The 21,950-nt window shown below is 35.6% G+C and overlaps 1 pseudogene; it reads right to left on the bottom strand.

Moving 5' to 3' along the window:
• The window catches only part of LOC131502137 (small ribosomal subunit protein mS25-like), a 60,855-nt pseudogene extending 43,953 nt beyond the window's left edge, over nt 1-16,902 (bottom strand).
• Between the last annotated feature and the right edge of the window lie 5,048 nt (nt 16,903-21,950).

Raw genomic sequence — 21,950 nt, forward strand, 5'->3', positions numbered from 1 at the left:
GTGTGAGGTGGTATCTCATTGTGGTTTTGATGTGTATTTTCCTGACAACAAGTGATGTTGAAAATTTTTCATGTATCTTTTTGCCATCTGGATCCCTTCTTTGGAAAAGTGTCTACTCATATCTTTTGCCATTTCTTCACTGGGTTATTTGCTTTTTGGGTGTTGAGTTTGATAAGTTCTTTATAGATTTTGGATACTAACCCTTTATCTGATATGTCATTTGCAAATATCTATTCCCATTCTGTCGGTTGCCTTTTAGTTTTGTTGATTGTTTCCTTCACTGTACAGAAGGTTTTTACCTTGATGAGGTCCCAATAGTTCATTTTTGCTTTTGTTTCCCTTGCCTCCAGAGACATGTCAAGAAAGAAGTTGCTGCGGCTGAGGTCAAAGAGGTTGCCTGTTTTCTCCTCTAGCACTTTGATGGCTTCCTGTCTTACATTTCGGTCTTTCATCCATTTTGAGTTTATTTTGTGTATGGTGTAAGAAAGTGGTCCAAGTTCATTCTTCTGCATGTCACTGCCCAGAGTTCCCAACACCATTTGCTGAAGAGACTGTCTTTTTTCCATTGGGTATTCTTTCCTTCTTTGTCAAAGATTAGTTAGCTATAAGTCTGTGGGTCCATTTCTGGGTTCTCTATCTTGTATCCATGTTTCTGATTTTGTGCCAGTACCATACTGTCTTGATGATTACATCTTTGTAATATATCTTGAAGTCTGGAATTGTCGTGCCTCCAGCTTTCATTTGCTTTTTCAGGATTCCTTTGGCTATTAGGGGTCTTTTTTGGTTCCATACAAATTTGGGGATTGTTTGTTCTAGCTCTGTGAAGAATGCTGGTGTTATTTTGATAGGGATTGCATTGAACATGTAGATTGCTTTGGGTAGTATCAACATTTTAACAATATTTGTTCTTCCTCTCCAGGAGCATGGAATCTTTTTCCATTTTTTGGTGTCTTCTTCATCTTCTTTCATAAGCTTTCTATAGTTTTCAGTGTATAGATTTTTCACCTCTTAAGTTTATTCCTAGGTATTTTATGGTTTTTGGTTCAATTGTAAATGGGATCGATTCCTTGATTTCTCTTTCTGCTGCTTCATTATTGGTGTACAGAAATGAAACCAATTTTGGTACAGTGATTTTATATTTGTGATTTTGCTGAATTCATGTATCAGTTATAGCAGTTTCTTGGTGCAGTCTTTTTGGGTTTTCCACATAGAGTATCATGTAGTCTATGAAGGGAGAAAGTTTGACTTCCTCTTTGCTGATTTGGATGCCTTTTATTTCTTTATGTTGTCTGAGCTGAGTCTAGTACTTCCAACACTATGCTGAATAACAGTGGTGAGAGTGGACATCCCTGTGTGTTCCTAACCTTATGGGGAAAGCTCTCAGTTATTCCCCATTGAGGATGATACTAGCTGTGGGTCTTTCATATATGGCTTTATGATTTGAGGAATTATCCTTCTATCCCTACCTTCTCAAGGGTTTTTATCAAGAAAGGGATGCTGTATTTTGTCAAATGCTTTCTTTGCATCTATTGAGAAGATCATGTGGTTCTTATCCTTTCTTTTATTAATATGAAATATCACATTGATTGATTTGCAGATACTGAACCATCACTGCATCCCAGGAATAAATCCCACTTGATCGTGGTGAATTATTCTTTTAACGTATTGTTGGATCTGGTTTACTAGTATCCTGTTAAGAATTTTTGCATCCATGTTCATCAGGAAAATTGATCTGTACTTCTCCTTTTTAGTGGGGTCTCTGTCTGGTTATGGAATCAAGGTAATGCTGGCGTTGTAGAAAGAGTTTGAACGTTTTCCTTCCAATTCTATTTTTTGGAACACCTCCAATAGAATAGGTGTTAACTCTTCTTTAAATGTTTGATAGAATTTCCCTGGAAAGCCATCCTGTCCTGAACTCATGTTTGTTAGGAGATTTTTAATTAATGACTCAATTTCTTTACTGTTTATGGGTCTATCCAATTTTTCTATTTCTTCCTGTTTCAGTTTGGTAGTTTATACGTTTCTAAGACTTTGTCCATTTCTCCCACATTGGACAATTTGTTGGCATATAATTGCTTATAATATTCTATTATTGTTTATATTTCTGCAGTGTTGGCTGTGATCTCTCCTCTTTCATTTGTGATTATATTTATTTGGATCCTTTCCTTTTTCTTTTTGATCAGTCTAGCTAGGGATTTATCAGCTTTGTTAATTCTTTCAAAGAACCGGCTCCTGGTTTCATTTATCTGTTCTACTGATTTTTTATTTCCATATAATTTATTTCTGCTCTAGTATTTATTTCCCTTCTTCTGATGGTTTGGGGTTTTATTTGCTGTTGGTTTTTGACTTCTTTTAGGTGTAAGGTTAGGTTGTGCATTTGAGACCTTTCTTCCTTCTTTAGGAAGGCCTGGATTGCTGTATACTTCCCTGTTATTACCACCTTTGCTGCATCCCAGAAGTTTTGGGCTGTCATGTTATCATTTTCTCTGGCTTCCATGTACTTTTTAATTTCCTCTTTAATAAGTTGGTTAACCTATTCATTCTTTTTTAAATTTTTAAATTGTTTAATGTTTATTTATTTTTTAGAAAGAGCAGGAGCATGGGTGGGACAGAGAGAGAAGGGGACAGAAGATCCAAAGCAGGCTCTGCACTGACAACCCAATGCAAGGCTTAAACTCACGAATCATGAGATCAACACCTGACCCGAAGTTGGACACTTAACCGACTGAGCCACCAAGGCACCCCAACCCATTAATTCTTTTTTTTAAAAAACGTTTATTTATTGTTGAGAGACAGAGAGAGACAGAGCGTGAGCATGAGAGGGACAGACAGAGGAGGAGACACAGAATCTGAAGCAGGTTCCAGGCTCTGAGCTGTCAGCACAGAGTCTGACGCGGGGCTCAAACTCACAAACCACGAGATCATGACCTGAGCCGAAGTTGGACGCTTAACCAACTGACCACCCAGGCGCCCCCAGTTAATTCTTTAGTAAGATGTTCTTTAATCTCCAAGCATTCGTGGCCTTTCCAAATTTTTCTTGTGGCTGATTTCAAGTTTCATAGCTTTGTGTTTTGAAAATATGCACGGTACGATCTCAATCTTTTTGTACATGCTGAGGGCTGATTTATGGCCCAGTATGTGATGTATTATGGATAATGTTCCATGTGCCCTTGAGAATTTGTATACCATTGCTTTAGGATAGAATGTTCTGAATATATCTGTTAAGACCATCTGGTCCAGTGTGTCATTCAAATCCATTGTTTACTTGTTGATTTTCTGTTTAGGTGATCTGTCCATTGTTGTAAATGAGGTGTTGAAGTCCCCTACTATTATGGTATTATCATCAATGAGTTTCTTTATGTTTGTGATTCATTGATTTATATATTTGGGTTCTCTCACATTGGGGGCATAAATATTTATAATTGTTAGATCTTTTTGGTGGATAGACCCCTTAATTATGATATAATGCCCTTCTTCATTTCTTGTTACAGTTTTTTAAAATCTAGTTGGCCTGATATAAGAATGACTACTCCAGTTTTCTTTTGATGACCATTAGCATGATATATGGTTCTCCATCCCCTTACTTTCAATCTGCAAGTGTCTTTAAGTCTAAAATGGGTTTCTTGTAAGCAGCATATAGATGAGTCTTGTTTTCTTATCTATTCTGATACCCTATGACTTGATTGGAGCTTTAAGTCCATTGACATTTAGAGTGAGTGCTGAAAGATATGAATTTAATGCCATTGTGTTGCCTGTAGAGTTGGTGTTTCTGGTGATGTTCTATGTTCCTTTCTAGTCTTTGTTGCTTTTGGTCTTTTTTGTATTGTTTCGTCTTTTCTCCACTCAAAGTGTCCCACTTAAAATTTCTTGTAGGGCTGGTTTAGTGGTCATGATTTCCTTTAGATTTATTTGTCTGGGAAACTCTATCTCTCTATTTTGAATGACAACCTTGCTGGATGCAGGATTCTTGGCTGCATATTTTTATGATTCAGCACACTGAATATATCCTGCCATCCTTTCTGGTAAAGTCACAATAATTAAGTGGTAAACTCGGACCCCTAAGCTGTAGTCTATCAGGCTGATAAAGCCTACTCTTTATATATGCCTGTTAAACTGCCTTCAAGAATCAATTTCTATAGGAATTATTCTCTGATTCTTGACTCTGCATTTTTGAATATCCAGTTGTATACAAACTTCTGGATACTGTATATCACCTTAGCAACTAGAAACTTGAGATTAATCAAATGTTTAGCTCATTTTAGGTAGTGTAGTAGGTCCGGGGAAGAACACATTGAAGTTGTTAGGCCAGTGTATATATGGATTTTCACAATTGTGAAATACACTACTTGGTAAATAATTTAATTTTCCATCCAACTTTTGTCCTTTTTTCCTTGCTTAAATTATAAGTAAAGTGTATTCATTCACATTAAAAATAGGTAAAGTTGTATTATACCCATAGTAAATCGAGGGGGGAGGAGTAATTGACCCACGATGTGGTTTGACTTGGAGGGAGGGAGAAATGTATTTCATGTTGGACATTCTGGGGGAAACATGAGTGTAATGAAAAACTTTATCCACTTTCTTTTCCAAATCAGAGCTAAAGAAAAGGTTCTATTTAGATTCTTATAAGGTATTTTCATGTATAAACTCTGTGTACGTGTTTTACACAACTGTATATATGTACAGACAACACCATATAGACAAGTATTATGGGAGTTGACAAATAGTGTTAATCTCCTAAAAGTAAACCTACACAACTGAACCTTACTTCATTAAAGGTTGTCAAATACTTAGTATACTTTTAATTAAATTTTACATCACACAGAAGGAAATAATAAAGGAAAAAATCACATTTTGAATAAATCTTAAAGGTGAATAAGCTTTCTCTATATTCAACAGACTTCCAAAGACAAATTTTGTAATTTGTGTCCTTTTTAGTTCAAAGCTCAAGAACTGTTATGAACTGGAGTGCTATGACAAGATCTGAACATATATTAATCCATTATAGGTTCACCAAGGTGGTTGAACAAGTATTTATATTTTGGAATAAGTAAGAGAACTAGTTGTTTAAGGAAGAAAATATTCAAGTAAAATTTCATGACAAGAAATCCTTGATGGTTTGAGATACCTTCATCTATATCAGAAAAATAAACAGCTGCATATTTCACTGAGGAATTCTTTACAAGCAATAATGATGAGAATAGAGAAAAAAAACAATGACAAAGCAGTCTTTTACTTTGAAGACATTCTTAGAGTAATTTTGACCTGAATTCCTTTGGATAAAACCAATGATAGCTGTTTTCATAAAACTTTTTAAAAGGTGTGAAACTTTTGATGAAGGAATGGTGATTGTATTGTATTCTTAGTTTTTCACTAAGTTCATGATTGACAAGAGGACAAATTCAATTAGACTGAGGACAATCTCTGCAAAGCATATTTCTCTTAATTATACAAACATGTAAGTTACATAACAAATAAAGTACCAGAGTAATAGAAAAATATACTTTCCTAATTTCATTGTTCAGCATACTTTTAATGCTTATGCACATTAATATGCTATAGCAGGTATTGTGCTCTTTTTGCATTTACCCCTAAGTAAGTTATGGTCAAGTATGCAAAGACACTGTTGGATGCCAGGTGGCTTGTATGGTTCTACTGCAACATGCTTCAAAAGGCAGTATTTCACTCTTCAAGGGGCACAAGGAAGATATCTTATGATCATGCTACTAGTTTCAGGGAATATATTTTCCCAATCTGCATACTACTCAACAGAAATTAGGGGGAGGGACCCATCCATATTAGTTTAGATATCTGATACTCAGTACATCTTCCATAATGTTTGTTGAATAAATCAAATCAAAATAATTACAGAAGGAAAGAGGATATTTATTTACCTAAACTTTTGCATCTTCTGGAAGTCAATAAGAAAACTGAACTGGATGTTCTTACAGAACATTAAAGTATCATGTATTAGAGATACTTATTTTTTAAACTAATAGTTGCTAGACTATTTAGGAATTTCAAATTTGGAAATAACTTTGCATGTCCTATAATTGAGAGGCTGTGAGACACCTCAGGAAATTGGCTGTGTGACAGGTGCTTATAAAAGTGCAAATTTCAGGGGTGCCTGGGTGGTTCAGTCTGTTGGGCATCTGACTTCAGCTCAGGGCATGATCTCGTGGTTCATGAGTTCGAGCCCCACATCAGGCTCTGTGCTCGCAGCTCGGATCCTGGAGCCTGCTTTGGATTCTGTGTCTCTCTCTCTCTCTGATCCTCCCCTCCTTGCACTCTGTTTCTGTCTCTCTCTCTCTCTCAAAAATAAATAAACATTTAAAAATGCAAATTTCAGGATGGAGGATGGTAGCAGAGTAGGAGGACCGTAGGCTCACCTCCTCTCATGAATACAACAATGTACCCAAAGACTGGCAGAACAAACTCCTCAACTAAATGTAGAGAAGAGGCCACAATGAAAAAGGCAGAAAGTGTGGAGACTGTGCTTTGGGAGAGAAATTGATCATGGCCACTTTGGTGGAGAGGGAGCTGTGGCCCCAAAGAATGGCAAGAGAAAGATTAGCACGCAGTGGAGCACATGGGGAAAACAAATCCCATGGCAATTGACTTAGAAAGCGAGAGGGACTGAATTTTGCAACTTTCCACAACCAGGGGGCATAAAGCCTGGAGTTTTAAAGGTCATCAGGCATGGCTGAGATAGAGCCCAGAGGGCACTGAGGCAGCTTTTGGACAGAAGGCATGCAAGTAGCACCCTGACATACAGCATGGAAACAGGGAACTGAAGAGCACCTGGAGCACAGAGTAGATTATTTGTTCTCTTCAGAGTGCATCCCAGAGAGGATGCATTCACAGAGAGACTCTTCTATGAACAAAGGAACCAGCCAGCACCATTTCCCTCCCCTACTACTCAGTGTAAGCACAGAGTCACCTGCAAGAACCAGAACAGCACCAACACTTGCTACCTAACTTGCTTACACAAAGCCTTGCCTCCCCATGCTCCAGTAGAACCGCCCCTCCCAGTCATGCCTACATCAGTCCCAGCAAGGAGGGCCCCTTTCCCCAGAAGACCCACCCACACCCCTGCTCATACAACCTCTCATAACTGAGGAGTTTTGTGGAACCTCGGTTCTGATGGTGGTGGTGACAGGTTTTATTTCACAAAAATACCAGAGAACACTTAGTTGAAATGCTCCACATTCAGGCCATGGACCAAACACTGCCCACAGCTGGCAAAGAGAGCCTCTGCAGATGATTGGCCTGGGAATAAAGTGGCCAGGACAAAACAGCAGAGTACACACAGCACATATTGGAGACACTCTCAGAAGCACCAAGTTCTGAGACAGAGGGGACACTACATGGCAGGGCACTATAGGATACCTTCTTCATAAAGCCATTGTCCTCAAGAACAGGAGACATAGCTGACTTTCCTAACACAGAGAAACAGGCACAGAGACTTAGACAACATGAGAAAACATCAGAATATATCTCAAATGAAAAAAAAAAATAGGACAAGGCCATGGCCAGAGATCTAAGTGAAACCAATATAAATAACATGCTTGATAGAGAATTTAAAGTAGTGATCATGAGGATACTCACTGAGGGGTACCTGCATGGCTCAGTGGGTTAAATGTTTGATGCTTTTTTAATGTTTATTTATTTTGAGAGAGAGCGAGAGAGACAGTGTGAGCAGACTGTGAGCAGGAGCACAGAGGAAGGGAGACATAGAATCTGAAGCAGGTTCCAGGCTCCAAGCTGTCAGCACAGAACACAACATGGGGCTTTAACTCACAAACCAGGAGATCATGACCTGAGCCAAAGTCAGAAACTTAACTGGGTGATCCAGCCAGGCACCCCATGTTTGACTCTTCATTTCAGCTCAGGTCACAATCTCATGGTTCATGAGATAGAGCCCCATGTCAGGCTCTGTGCCAAAACAAAAGTCCAGGATCAAATGGCTTCACAGGCAAATTCTACCAGACATTTAAGGAAGAGTTAATACCTGTTCTTTCAAAGTTTCTTAAAAAAGCAGAAAAGGAAGGAAATTTTCCACATTCTTTATATGAGGTCAGCATTACTTTGATACCAAAACCAGATAAAGACACCAGTAAAAAAGAGAACTGCAGGCCAATATCTCTGATGAACACAGATGCAAAAATCCTCAACAAGATACTAGCAAACCAAATCCAACAATACATTTAAAAAATCATTCACTTCGATCAAATGGGGTTCATTCCTGGGTTGTAAGGCTGGTTCAATATTCACAAATCCATCAACATGTTACATCAAATCAATAAGAGAAAAGATAAGAGCCATATGATCATTTCAATAGATGCAGAAAAAGCATTCGACAAAGTACAATGTCCATTCATGATAAAAACCTTCAATGAAGTAGGTTTAGAGGGAACATACCTCAACCTAATAAAGGCCATATATGAAAAACTCACAGCTAATATCATCCTCAATGGGGAGAAACAGAGCTTTTCCCCTAAGGTCAGGAACAAGACAAGGGTGTCCACCCTCACCACTTCTATTCAACATAGTACTGGAGGTCCTAGCCATAGCAATCAGACAACAAAAAGAAATACAACACATCCAAATTAGTAAGGAAGAAGTAAAACTTTCATTATTTGTAGATGACATGATACTATATGTAGAAAACTCAAAAGAGTTTACCAAAAAGATGGCTGGAACTGATAAATGAATTCAGTAAAGTCACAGAATATAAAATCAGCATACAGAAATCAGTTGCATTTCTATACATCAATAATGAAGCAGCAGAAAGAGAAATTAAGGAATCAATCCCACTTATAATTGTAGCAAAAACCATAAGATACCTAAGAATAAACCTAATCAAAGAGGTGAACATTCTGTACTCTTAAAACTATAAAATATTTATAAAAGAAATCCAAAATGACACAAAGAAATGGAAGGACACTCATTCCATGCTCATGGATTGGAAGAACAATTACTGTAAAAATGTCTATACTACCCAAAACAATCTACACATTTAATACAATCCCTTTCAAAATCCCAACAGCATTTTTCACACAACTAGAATAAAGAATCCTAATGCTTGTATGGAACCACAAAAGATCCCAAATAGCCAAAGCAATCTTGAAAAAGAAAAGCAAACGAGAGGCATCACAATTCCAGACTTCAAGTTATATTACAAAGCTGTAATAATCAAAACAGTATGGCACTGGCATAAAAATAGACACATAGATCAATAGAACAGAATAGAAAGCCCAAAAATAAACCCACAACTATATGGTCAATTAATCTTCGACAAAGCAGGAAAGAATATGCAATGGGAAAAAGTCTCTTCAACAAATGGTGCTGGGAAAACCAGATAGTGACACATGCAAAAGAAACAAACTGGACCACTTTCTTACGCCATACACAAAAATAAATTCAGAATAGATTAAAGACCTAAATGTGAAACCTCAAAACATAAAAATCCTGGAAAAGGATACAGGCAGTAACTTCCTTGACATAGGCTATAGCAACTTCTTGCAACATATATCTTCTGAGGCAAGGCAAACAAAAGCAAAAATAAACTTTTGAGACTACATCAAATTAAAAGGTCTGTACAGCAAAAAATACAATCAACTAAAAGGCAACCTATGTAATGGGAGAAGATATTTGTAGATGACATATCTGATAAAGAGTATCCAAAATATATAAAAACGTGTTAATTTTTTTAATAAAACAAAATAATCCAATTAAAAATGGACAGAAGACATGAATAGACATTTCTCTAAAGAGGACATACAAATGGCCAACAGACACATGTGAAGATGTTCATCATCACTTACTATCTGGGAAATGCAAATCAAAACGATAATGAGATATCACCTCACACCTATCAGAATGGCTAAAAACACAAGAAATAACAGTCATTGGTGAAGATGTGGAGAAAAAGGAACACTCATGCACTGTTGTTGGGAATGCAAACTGGTGCAGTCACTGTGGGAAACACCACGGAGGTTCCTTCAAAAAGTTAAAAATAGAACCACCCTATGATGCATCAATTGCTCTACTGGGTATTTACCCAATGAACACAAAAATACTAATTCGAAGGGATACATGCACCCTTATGTTTATAGAAGCCTTATTTATAATAGCCAGATTATGGAAGCAGGCCAAGTGTCTATCAACTGATGAATGGATAAAGATGATGTGGCATATATATATATATATATATATATATATATATATAGTATATTACTCAGCCATAAAAAATAATGAAATCTTGCCTTTTCCAACAACCTGGATGGAACAAGAGCATATTATGCTGAGTGAAATAAGTCATTCAGAGAAAGATAAATACCATATGATTTCACTCATAGGTGGAATTTAAGAAACACAACAGATGAACATAGGGGAACATAGGGGAAGGAAAAATAAAGATAAAAACAGAGAGAGAAGCAAATCATGAGAGACTCTTAACTATAGAGAACAATCTGAGGGTTGCTGGAGAAGAAGTGCGTTGGGGGGATGATCTGAAAGGGTGATGGGCATTAAGGAGGGCACTTGGTGGGATGAGCACTGGGTGTTATATGAAAGTGATGGATCACTGGGTTCTACTCCTGAAACCAGTACTACACTATATGTTAACTACCTTGAATTAAAATAAAACCTTGGAAGAAAGAAAAAGGATAACTCTGAAGAAAAAAGATGTGGTATATATAGACAGTGGAATATATTCAGCCATAAAAAATGAAATCTTGCCATTTGCAATGACATGGATGGAGCTAGAGAGTATTTGCTTAGCATTATGCTAGCAAAATACACAGTTACAGAAAGACAAATAAAATAGCATATGATTTCTCTCACATGTGGAATTTAAGAAACAGAGCAAACAAGCAAAGGGGGGAAAAGAGAGAGAGACAAACTAAGAAACAGATTCTTAACTCTAGGGAATAAACTGATGGTTACCAGAGGGGAAGGGGTGGAGGGTCAGGTTAAACAGGTGATGAGGATTAAGTAGTGCACCTGTAATGAGCACTGGGCGATGTATGGAATTGTTGAACCACTATATTGTACACCTGAAATAATACAACACTATAGGTTAACTGGAATTAATATGAAAACTTAAAAAGCCAAAAATAACAATAGTACAGGACTAAAAGCTAAGAATAAGAATGATTTTAAATAATAAATTAAACAAATTTATTAATTTAAATAATAAGAGCAGAGATCAAGCAATAGAGTACTTTTAAACTTTCACCAGATTAAGCAACTGAATACCTTTGAACTTTCACCTGACCTTTAACCTCTTACAAGCCCTTACAGTGAATGAGCTTTTAAAAATTATTATTATTAGCAGGTCAAGAACTGTTTAATTCAATGATCTGGAGAGCTGCAAAGTGTCACAAGGAGTAGGCATCCCAGTTTCTACAACCTCTTCAGGAACACCAAAAACTGAAACAAGGCAAGAAATCTTACCAGACATATTTAACTACTTTAAATATGCAGATATTGAGGATGAAATTGCTCCTCACACTTCTTCAATACTAACTGTAAAAGTTTAGGAAAGTTTATTAGATTCTTTTCCTTTGTTGAGTGGTACAACTTTGCAGAAACAAAAAAAAATGCATATCATAAAAATAGTTCTTTTGTTAGCAATATGACAGTTTGAAGCACCTGATAGCAATTTGGCATGTAACTGTGTTCTTAATTCTTGCAAATTTAAGATAATTAATACCTTTGAAGTACTGCATGTGCCTTTTGAAAAGAACAGTTTTGATTTTCACATTAGAAATCCTAGAAAATAATTGCAGCAGGTTCAGAATTTGGATCTTCTTATCTTCTAACCATCCAAAGAAATATTTTTTAAACCATGCTTTATTCTTACTTTGTATTTTTATAGTATATATATAGAAGTTATTAATTTCTGAAAATGCTCATTAAGAGCATCTTATAAAATATGGCAGATTCTAATGTAAGACGGCTCAATTTTTAAAGGTAACAGAAACCTAACTGGTTAACAGATACTTTGATATATTTTAGAATATCTTCACTTGCCTCAAAAGAATAATCCATACTTTTGCTTGGTTGTGATTCCAAAGTTGACTGTGCTTCCTTGTTACAGATACTCATTTTATCACAACTGATGAATGTCTTTTGTATATAAGTACATATATACACATATATTCTTTTATAAAAAGTCTAAGTTAAAGTCAGTGTTCCTAGTATGTTGGTAGGAATGAATATTGAAATGAATCAATTGCTTGTGCTCACAATGTATAGGTTTGCAGAATCAGAAAGAAATCCCAGTTTCTCAGTAGCAAAGGAGAAAAGGCAGTTTAGACTTAAAGGAAGAAAGGAAGAAACTATTATGCTGTTTACCTACAACACTCTCCCAGTTTTAGAATTCCTTGTATAATGCTTTTGTTTGTGTAAGCTATTTGAGAAATGTAGTTGTGCTTTATTTTGGTGATTGGGTGATTGAGGAAAGTAATGAGGGCAATTTGAAGAGTAATTGCCGTTTGCTGGGATGATTTAAATTCCTGTAACTATCACATGTTGCTGTTTTACCTTTAAGGCAAACTACACAAAATAAAGGTAATGAAAATAACTATAATTTATTGAGCACATATTATGTGTGCTGCCTTCCTAGGTATTTTGCATACAATAAATTTACAATGCATTCTCTCCATTCAACAAATGAAGAAACTGAGAAGAAATTGGTTAAGTAACTTGCCCAAGGCACACAGGAGACAGAATTCAGTTTATTTCAGCTTGACTTAAACCTCCTGCTGTTTCCACTGTTTCATGCTACTTTCTCAAAATCTCATTTTAAGTAGCTACTAATCCATACTGCTGAATAATGAAGAAAGTATGTCTTAACAAACTGGCTTTTTAAAAAAGAAACATTTTTAAAAGCATGGTATAGGATAATTAGAAGTAAATTCCACTATTCAATCTTATTTTTCTTAGGTCAAACAAAACTCTAGCAATTTGATCCCAATAATGTGCAAACACAAATACAAGTGAAAGCCATTGTTTGTCATTTAAACTCCCCAAGTGGCCTGAGACAATGCCAGTTTACCTTCCCCTCACTAGTGGATGCATTTAGAACCCTGTCGCAAAACCTATCAGAAATTCTGAGTTTATTTTTAACGTGCATTTATTTGAGAACAGAATCGTTAAAATAAAATATCAGGGTGATGGGAAGATGAGAAAAGTTATTTTCTATCACAGACACAGATATAGCTTTTAAGTCTATTTTCACTTGCCACTAAAAACCAGAACTAAAGTGGCTGTAGATACCTACCTCTCAAACAATAAAAATGGATTAAGCTAATGATTCCATTTATGGAAACACGACTAAAACATTAGCCATTCTCACCCAAACTCCTGTTTTTTGTCACATTTTAATCTTGATATTTTATTTGAAATGTTTATTTATTCATAGAAAGAGCACATACATGCAAACTGGGGAGGGGCAGAGAGACAGGAAAGAGAGAGAGAGAGAAAGAGAGAGAGAGTGCCATGCAGGCTCTGCGCTGTCACCAAGAGCCAGATGCTTAACCGGCTGAGCCACCCCATCACCCTGATATTTTATTTTAAAGATTCTGTTAAAATCTACTTGCTCTATCAGTTTTGCAATGCCTTTGATTTAAAAAAAAAATAAAATAAAATTCTGACCTAAGACATAAGAATTAGGTTCTTCAGTATTGTGAAAAGTTTACCAACATGTCATTAGGATCTTACTAGCTTTATTCAGTGATTCGTGAATCAGGCAGCATCCAATATACGAAACAGAAAGGAGTTCCAAAGAGATAGATAAGTGAAGGTGTTTTATAGACAGAGGTACAGAGGATTAAGGAAGCTCTACTGAGCAAATCTGATTTGATTGACTAATAAAGTTTCCCTTCTTTGGTACACAAAGAATCTTGACGCATGTTTGTGTAATTTAAGTTGAGCAGACAGATTCTGATTGGTCAATTCTAAGTTACATTTCTGGGAAAGTAGAGCACTCAGGAGAAAAGGAAACTTTGTTGAGTTTTGGCGAACAGAGGGAGCTTTGCATGAGTGCCTCCCTTTTGGGCCTAGCATAATTATTTAACACTTAACAAAATAAGAGTAGCTTTTACATAGATAATCCTATACAGTGCATTTGCTGTGAAGAGTTTTCATTTTGTTTATCTGGGCAGAATTACTTACAGACAGCAATGTCCCAAATGGGCCAAATTTTAGATATCAGAATAAGTTTGATAGCCTTCTTGGTAATGGTATTTGTTTGAAATGGGTGTCGTCCCAGTTGTACAACTTAAGATATAAAAAATTCTACCAAATGTGCTTTCAATTACTTCATGTAGGGGTTCTTTTCATATAGAGAAAATGTGATAATTTATTAGTTCTTCATTAAGTAGATGTTAATTGTGTACCTACTATGTGCATGGTATGCAATTAATCAGATAGATGACCTTGCCCCTCAAGGATTTTAGAATATTGTAGGCAACATAAGATCTGCTTTTGCCCATATCAATTACCTTCTAGCAACACCAAATATACATGTGATGTTGTGATGTTAATTCTACTAATGCTTTACTAATGCAAATGCTTTACATGTTATAAATTTGGTGCAGTGGTAAAGTCACTCAGCATATGAATGAACCTAATCAGATGCTCACCACCTTGACTTTGTTGTTAACTTAACATTGGACACTCTATACTTTTCAAAAAGTATTGTCTTTGTGAATAAAATGTCTCCAAGGGAGTCACTCAGCATACATTAGGTTCAGCTGAAGCTCAAAGACAGGGAGTAGGAAAACTTTATAGTGAAAAAATGGGAATGCTTCAGGTATGCTGTGATTTGAGGCTGTTGGTATACAGAAGCTGAATATGGGCTTACCAGAAGCAGAGCACACTATGTGATTGGTTTGGGGAACACATTTGGCTTTCTTTGGTTGGTCCTTAATTGAAATTGGAGGCAAAATTAAGCTGGCAGTCATCGACCAAGTCTTGACCTATTGACCAAGTCTTGACCTTTCTGGGTGGAGGCTACAGAGGCTATAGGTCAGGGTTCTATTTTCACATATGGTCTAGTCATTGTTTGTGTATTCATTCAGTCTCTCATTGTCAAACATTATTATCACTCATGTTCAACACTTTTGTGAGTACCTACTATGTTGCAGGCAGTGCTTTAGGTACCAGCAGGAGACAATGACCAACACAGGAAAAAACAAAAATCCCTGGCCTCACAGGAAAAAACAAAAATCCCTGCCCTCGGAAAGATTATATCTTTTTTAATTTTTTAATTTAAATTCAAGTTAGTTAACATACAGTGTAGTATTGGTTTCAGGATAGAAGCCAGTGATCCATAAATTTCATATATGAATGCTCATCCCAACAACTTCCCTCCTTAAAGCCCATCACCCATTTAGCCCATCCCTCCACCCACTTCCCCCCAGCAACCCTCATTTTGTTCTCTGTATTTAAGAGTCCTTTATTGTTTCCCTCCCTCTCTGTTTTTATCTTACTTTTCCTACTAGTTTTAAATAGAACAGACAAACAAGGTTATACTGAGAAAGGTGACACTGAAAAATAGAGTTGAGAAAAAAAGAATTCCTGGAAAAAAGCATTCCAGGAAGAAGGAACAGTGAGTTTACAGATTCTGAGGCCATGATATGCTAATGTATTTTATGATAACATGAAGGCCATGTGGCCTGAATAAATGAGGGGGAAGAGTAGAAGGAGATGTGATCAGGGAAGGAAATTAATATATATATATATAACAGAAATAGAAATAAAATTTAAATTTTATAAATAAAATATATAGTTATATATAACTATGTAGAGTTAAAAACAAATATAAATAAAATATAAAATATAAAAATTTATATAATTACAAATCTATTATATATAAACACTAATTCTAAATACATTTGGTGAGAATAATTAGGCTGTTTTCATGCCTCAAGCATCCAATTTACCTCTCTATTTGTTTAGGTTAAAGAAAGAAAATTCTGATTCACTCACATAAGTAGATTAAATAACAGACTTTTTAAAAATAACATGTCTTACAACCTTAGTATTGGTTTCAACTGATTTGATTTTTGTCTCCTAAGTATTTAAGTTAGACAAGAAAGAAATAAAAATTTTAATAAATACTGAAACCGATATGATGTCATACTTATTTTCTTTTTTTCCTTTCTTTCCTTCCTTTTTTTTTTTTTTTTTTGAGACCAAGAGGCATTTTATTGACCTGATGGATAGGATATTCATCTACTTGCTCCACTGCAGATACTCCACCTACCCTCCCATGTCCTTTCACACAAGTGTATGAGGGGGGCCCTCTAATGGCAAAGACATTTTCAGTGTTCCTCCAGGGACAGAACCAGGGACTTCCCTGAGTGTATTCTGAGACCTGGGCTCTGGCTTTCAGTGTTGTTTTGTATTTCTCTGTCATCTCCTTATGTAGGGGCACCAGGTCCAGGAAGGGGACCTGCCCTTCCACCTCACAGATGTAGGCCCCCAGGCAGTACTTTCAGGGGCCAAAGTGAGTCGGGTGAGAAAGCTGCTTTTTCTGTTCCTCTTTATCAAGGGTTTCTTTGTTCTTCCCCAATATTTTTTGATATGCTCCATGATATCCTTATTACCCTTGGTCTTCACATCCACGAGGACCTGCTACCCGGAATCCAGATAGAACTGCAGGAAGGGGGACGACAGTCTTATGTTCTTAAACACCATGATCTGCACTCAAGGGTTTTTGTACTGGATTTGAGATATGTTGAAAAACACAAATTTCCTGGCCTCCTCGCCCAGCTCCCCATGCGTCTTGTAGTTCACAGTCATGACCTTCACTAACTTGGAACACTATGCTACCTGGCTCAGGTACTGCAGGGTGCAGTGGATCCGGAAGCAGCCCTTCCTGGGCATGGCGCTGGAGGTGTCGAGCCGCGGATCTAGCAGCAAGGAGAGACCCAGAACAGCAGACGCAGCTGACCCAGCGGACCTCACACCGCTTTGCTTCACCGCTGGTTTCCACTTCCTGCACAGATGCAGAGGAGATACCTCCGGTGGCAGGCAGCCACTTTTTTACTTTTTGACTAAGAAATTACTAGTGAATTAAACATGTGCTGAGCAGATGTTTCTGTGCTTTGCTGACCATTTAATTGAGTGTGGCTTAGATACTCTATAGTCATAGACTGGCTTATACAATTTACTTTCATAATTGTAGATCAGATATTTTTTAAAGACCAGTTCAGCTCTGTAAACTTCTTAATGGCACACTTACAAACTTTTCATGTATCTTCTAGAAATGTCAGGAACTCTTTTATTCTCAGTTCTGCGTAAAAAATGTGGCAATTTGACAACCCAAGTAAATGGGAGAGGGGTCTCAACAAGAAGTCAACATTTGGTATATTACATATTGGACTGTGCGTTTTCCATTTATTGGTAAATTCATTAAGACAAATAAAGACCACATTTAGGTCAACCATTTCTGGAATCTCTAAGCACTGTCAATCACAGTGAATTACTACTGAATTAGCATATGTATTCATAGAAACTTTTATGGCTTGGATTTGGAATATATAAACCAATGAATAATTTAAGCTTAAATATCAACTTTTACCTGAATATAACACATAGAATAATAGAAAATATCAACTTTCACCTGAATACAACACATATAGTAATAGAAAATGGGGTTTACATTCAGTTATCATTTTGAGGGTCCTCCTCCTAGGTCTAATTTTATAATCTGGGAAGAAAGTGAATCTCTTTATTAGGATACTGACATGTATTTCTACTGATATGTATATAGTAGACAATAAAAATGACAGAATCTGTCAATCAAAGCTTGCAATGTGTTAATTTTGTTTCTGTTTCCTGCATCAGTGTGATTTTATGTCATTGAAGATATGTTTTAAAGTGTTAAGGTATTACTTTGCCACAGTACACTTTAGTTAATCAGTGATGAGCCATAGTCTTCCATTTTTTTTCTAAATTATTTTGTTTGGAGTGTGTGTGTGTGTGTGTGTGTGTGTTTGTAAGAACACAACCCACCAGTCTTGCTTTTTTATGGATGTAGAAGGTGCACTAAACCATCATATTTAAATATGTTTTGCTAATTGGCCATCCCTTTCATTTATATAATAGTAAAGAAAGAACAATAAACAAGTCATTTTACTAACACGAGCATTTAATTTTCAATCAAGACACTAAAGTATGGTTTTAAAAGTACCCTTGAAATACAATCTCATTGCTTATTGAATAAACTATTATTAAAAGGAGATAGGCACTAATTACCTAAATAATGCTAGAAAGAAGCTGAATCCGGGCAATGGCAGTCAAAAAGAATTAACATGAAGCCAAAATGAAGAGATTTCAGATCCATTCAGACTTGTGTTTCATAGGCTTTGGAACTTTGGAAAATCAGTCATATCCTGTTCAATAGTTTGATTGATTCTTGTAGACAATAATTAAAACGGAATATTATGTAGCAGTTGTGTTAACACAATAATGTGGTATTTACTGTCATTGAAATGGGTGGACTTTGTACTATATACTCCCCAGAATCTGATTCATCTTTGAACACTATGACCACAAGACTAGAAATTGCTACCAGTTAGGAGTTTGAATGGAAACTATTTTTTTCCAGAGATATGACATCCACTATTACCAATTGTACTTTTTCTCTGAGACCCATAACTATGCTTAAGAAGAAGTGAAATAAGTCAGAGAAAGACAACATTGTTTGAACTTACTTACATGTGGAATCTAAAAAGGGTATATTAAAAAAAAAACAACAGTAAAATGGTGGTTACCAGAGGCCAAGGGTAGGTGGGGGAATAGGAGAGATGTTTAAGAGTATAGACTTGCAACTAGTAGATAAATAAGTCCTAGAGATCTAATGCATAGTATAGTGATTATAGACAACAATACTGTATTGTGAATATCAAACTTGATAAGATACTTAGATTGTAATTATTATGGTCACAAAAAAGAAATGATAATTATGTGACATGATAGAGGTGTTAGCTAATGACAATAGTGGCAATCATATTGCAATATATAAATGTATCAAATGAACATGTAGTACACCTTAAGCTTATATAATATTATGTATCAAATATAATTCAATTTTTAAAAGTGGATAAGCATACGTACATACTTAGCAAATTTCAAAGAAATAGAATGCCTATGCATAGACATGAGCCTTCTGACATAAAAGTGTTATCAATGAGATTTTATGAGGAAATCATCTAATTTTAAAAATGTCTCTCTACAGTCACACATATGTATTAAACACCAATCCTAACATTTTTTAATAATAATTGAGTTGCCACCTTCTCTTTATATACTCAAGAATTTGGCCAACCTGATCTGGCCTTCTCCTGTTAGATTTTACAATGTCACTTGGCCTCTTTTTATATATAGAAAATATTTTCAGGGACACGGCCTACATATAGAAAGAAACGAAGTGACATTGTATATGTAAATGAAGCCAAGTGCAAAAAGATATATATATATATATATATATATATATATATATATATAAAATATATCTTCTACTGTCAAGACAGAAAGCAACACAAAAACATCAGTTTTCCTATGACTATCACCTAACATAGGAAGTTCCAATTCTACTTGCATCAGCAATTATGTTACAACTATTTAATGGTCACCAATATTTTAGTGATTGGTTTTAATCAAGCCAAATGGTTTTTGAGGCCATACGTGAAGGGCAATATAGTTTAGTGGTTTTAGAACATGGGGTCTAAAGTCATTTAGCTTTAATTTATAGCTCGACTTTGCCACTTACAGACCATGTGACCCTGGGCAAGTTAAATAACTTTTCTATGTCCCACATTCCTTGTCTATGATAAGGTACTGATAATAGAATTCTTGTGAGAATTAAAGGAGTTAACATATGTGCAGTCTTTAACACATAGCCGGACATATACTACACACTACATATAAGTTTTAAATCTTAACATTGTTTTGCACATATTTTGAATATAGAACTTTCATAGTAATTGTTTCATTTTTAAAGTAAGACCTATGTCAAAGGTATTTTCAACATAGATCTTGAAAAGTCTGCAAAGATCACAAGTGGAGGCTCCTTCTTGCATTCAGGTAAGCGAAGATTTATTTCTGTTGATGTTTTGCTTAAAGTTCTTCAGTGGTATGGCCTCATGACCTGAGGAGGTAGAACCTGGGTTTCTCACTTCTCAATAAAGGGACTCCTTCTTACACACTACATGGAAAGTGGGTGTAATCTGGGTTGGCACTAAACTCCCATCTGGGAAACAATCCTGGAAATAGAAGGTATAGCCAGAGCAATAAAAATGACAGATCTGTTGTTTTACTTTCATAGTCTTTAGAGGTGAAAATTCAAGCATAAAAGTAAATTTTCTGCCACTACAACAGTTTCGGATTCTATTTTTTATCATAAAACTAATTAGGAATGGCAAAGAGCTGAGCCAGGATTTTTAGAGGAGAGTGAAAAAGATAAAGTTTGGTTCTTTTTGTTACCTATAAATTTGGGAACATTCTCCATTCGATTTATTGTCAAGCAATTGACAAATATATATTTCTTCTGAAGTTTTTAGGTTTTTCTCTTCCTATTTTTCCAGTTTTATTGAGAAATGATTGACATATGTCACTGTATAAGTTTAAGGAATATAGCATGATGATTTGATTTATGTATGTTGTGAACGATTACCACAATAGATTCAGCTAACATCCATCTTCTCATATAGATAAAATAAAAAGAAAAGAAACAAAAAAGAAAAAAGATAAAATGTATCCTTATGAGGAGAACTCATAGGAATTACTCCCTTAATTTTCTTATATATCATACAGCAGTGTTAGCTATAGTCATCATATTGTACATTCTATCCCTAGGCCTTATCTTGTAACTGCAAGTTTATATCTTTTGACCACCTTCCTCCAATATCCACCCCTCACATTCCACCTCTAGTGACCACAAGCCTGATCTCTTTTTTTATGAGTTTCATTTTTTTATATTCCACACATAAGTGAGATCATACAATATTTATTATCTTTCTCTGTCTGAATTATTTCACTTAACATAATGCCTTGGAAGTCTATCCATGTTGTTACAAATGATAGGATGTTTTAGTTTTTTAAGGCTGAATAATATTCCATTGTATATATATGCCATGACTTCTTTATCCTTTCATCCACTGATAGACACTTACATTGTTTCAATGTCTTTGCTATTGTAAATAATGCTGCTGTGAATGTAGGGGTACAACAATCTTTTCAAGTTAGTGTTTTCATTTCCTTAGGATGCCCAAAAGTGGAATTGCTGAATCATACGGTAGTTCTGTTTTTCATTTTTTCAGGATCTACTAAACTATTTTCCATTTTACAATCTCACAAACAGTGCACAAGGATTCCTTTTTCTCCACAACTACGCTAGCATTTATCTCTTGTCTTGATGATGACCATTCTAAAATGTGAGGTGATATTTCATTATGTTTTTTTGTGTGTGTTTCCCTAATGACTAGTACACATACCTGTTGCCTTTTCACATCTCTTGTTTGAATAAATGTCTATTTAGGTCCTTTGCCCATGTTTTGATTGAGTTATTTGTTGTTTTTCTTTCTTTTTCTTTCTGTTATTTCTTCTTTTTTTCTGCTAATGTATGAGTTTTTTCTGAATTGTATGAGTTCTTTATATTCTTTGGACATTAACCATTTATCACATATATCACTTGAAAACATTTTTTCCCATTCCATAGGTTGTCTTTTCACTTTGTTGATATGTTTCTTTTGCTGTGCAGAAGCTTTCTAGTTTGATGTGACCCCACTTGTTTATTTTTTATTTTGTTGCTTGTGCTTTAGGTGTCATATCCAGAAAAGCATTACCAAAACCTGTGTCAAAAAACTTTTTTCCTGTTTTCTTCTAGGAGTTTCATGGTTTCAGGTACTACATTTAAGTCTTTAATCCAT

The sequence above is a fragment of the Neofelis nebulosa genome, chromosome X (assembly GCF_028018385.1).
Source record: "Neofelis nebulosa isolate mNeoNeb1 chromosome X, mNeoNeb1.pri, whole genome shotgun sequence".
Taxonomy (NCBI): domain Eukaryota; kingdom Metazoa; phylum Chordata; class Mammalia; order Carnivora; family Felidae; genus Neofelis; species Neofelis nebulosa.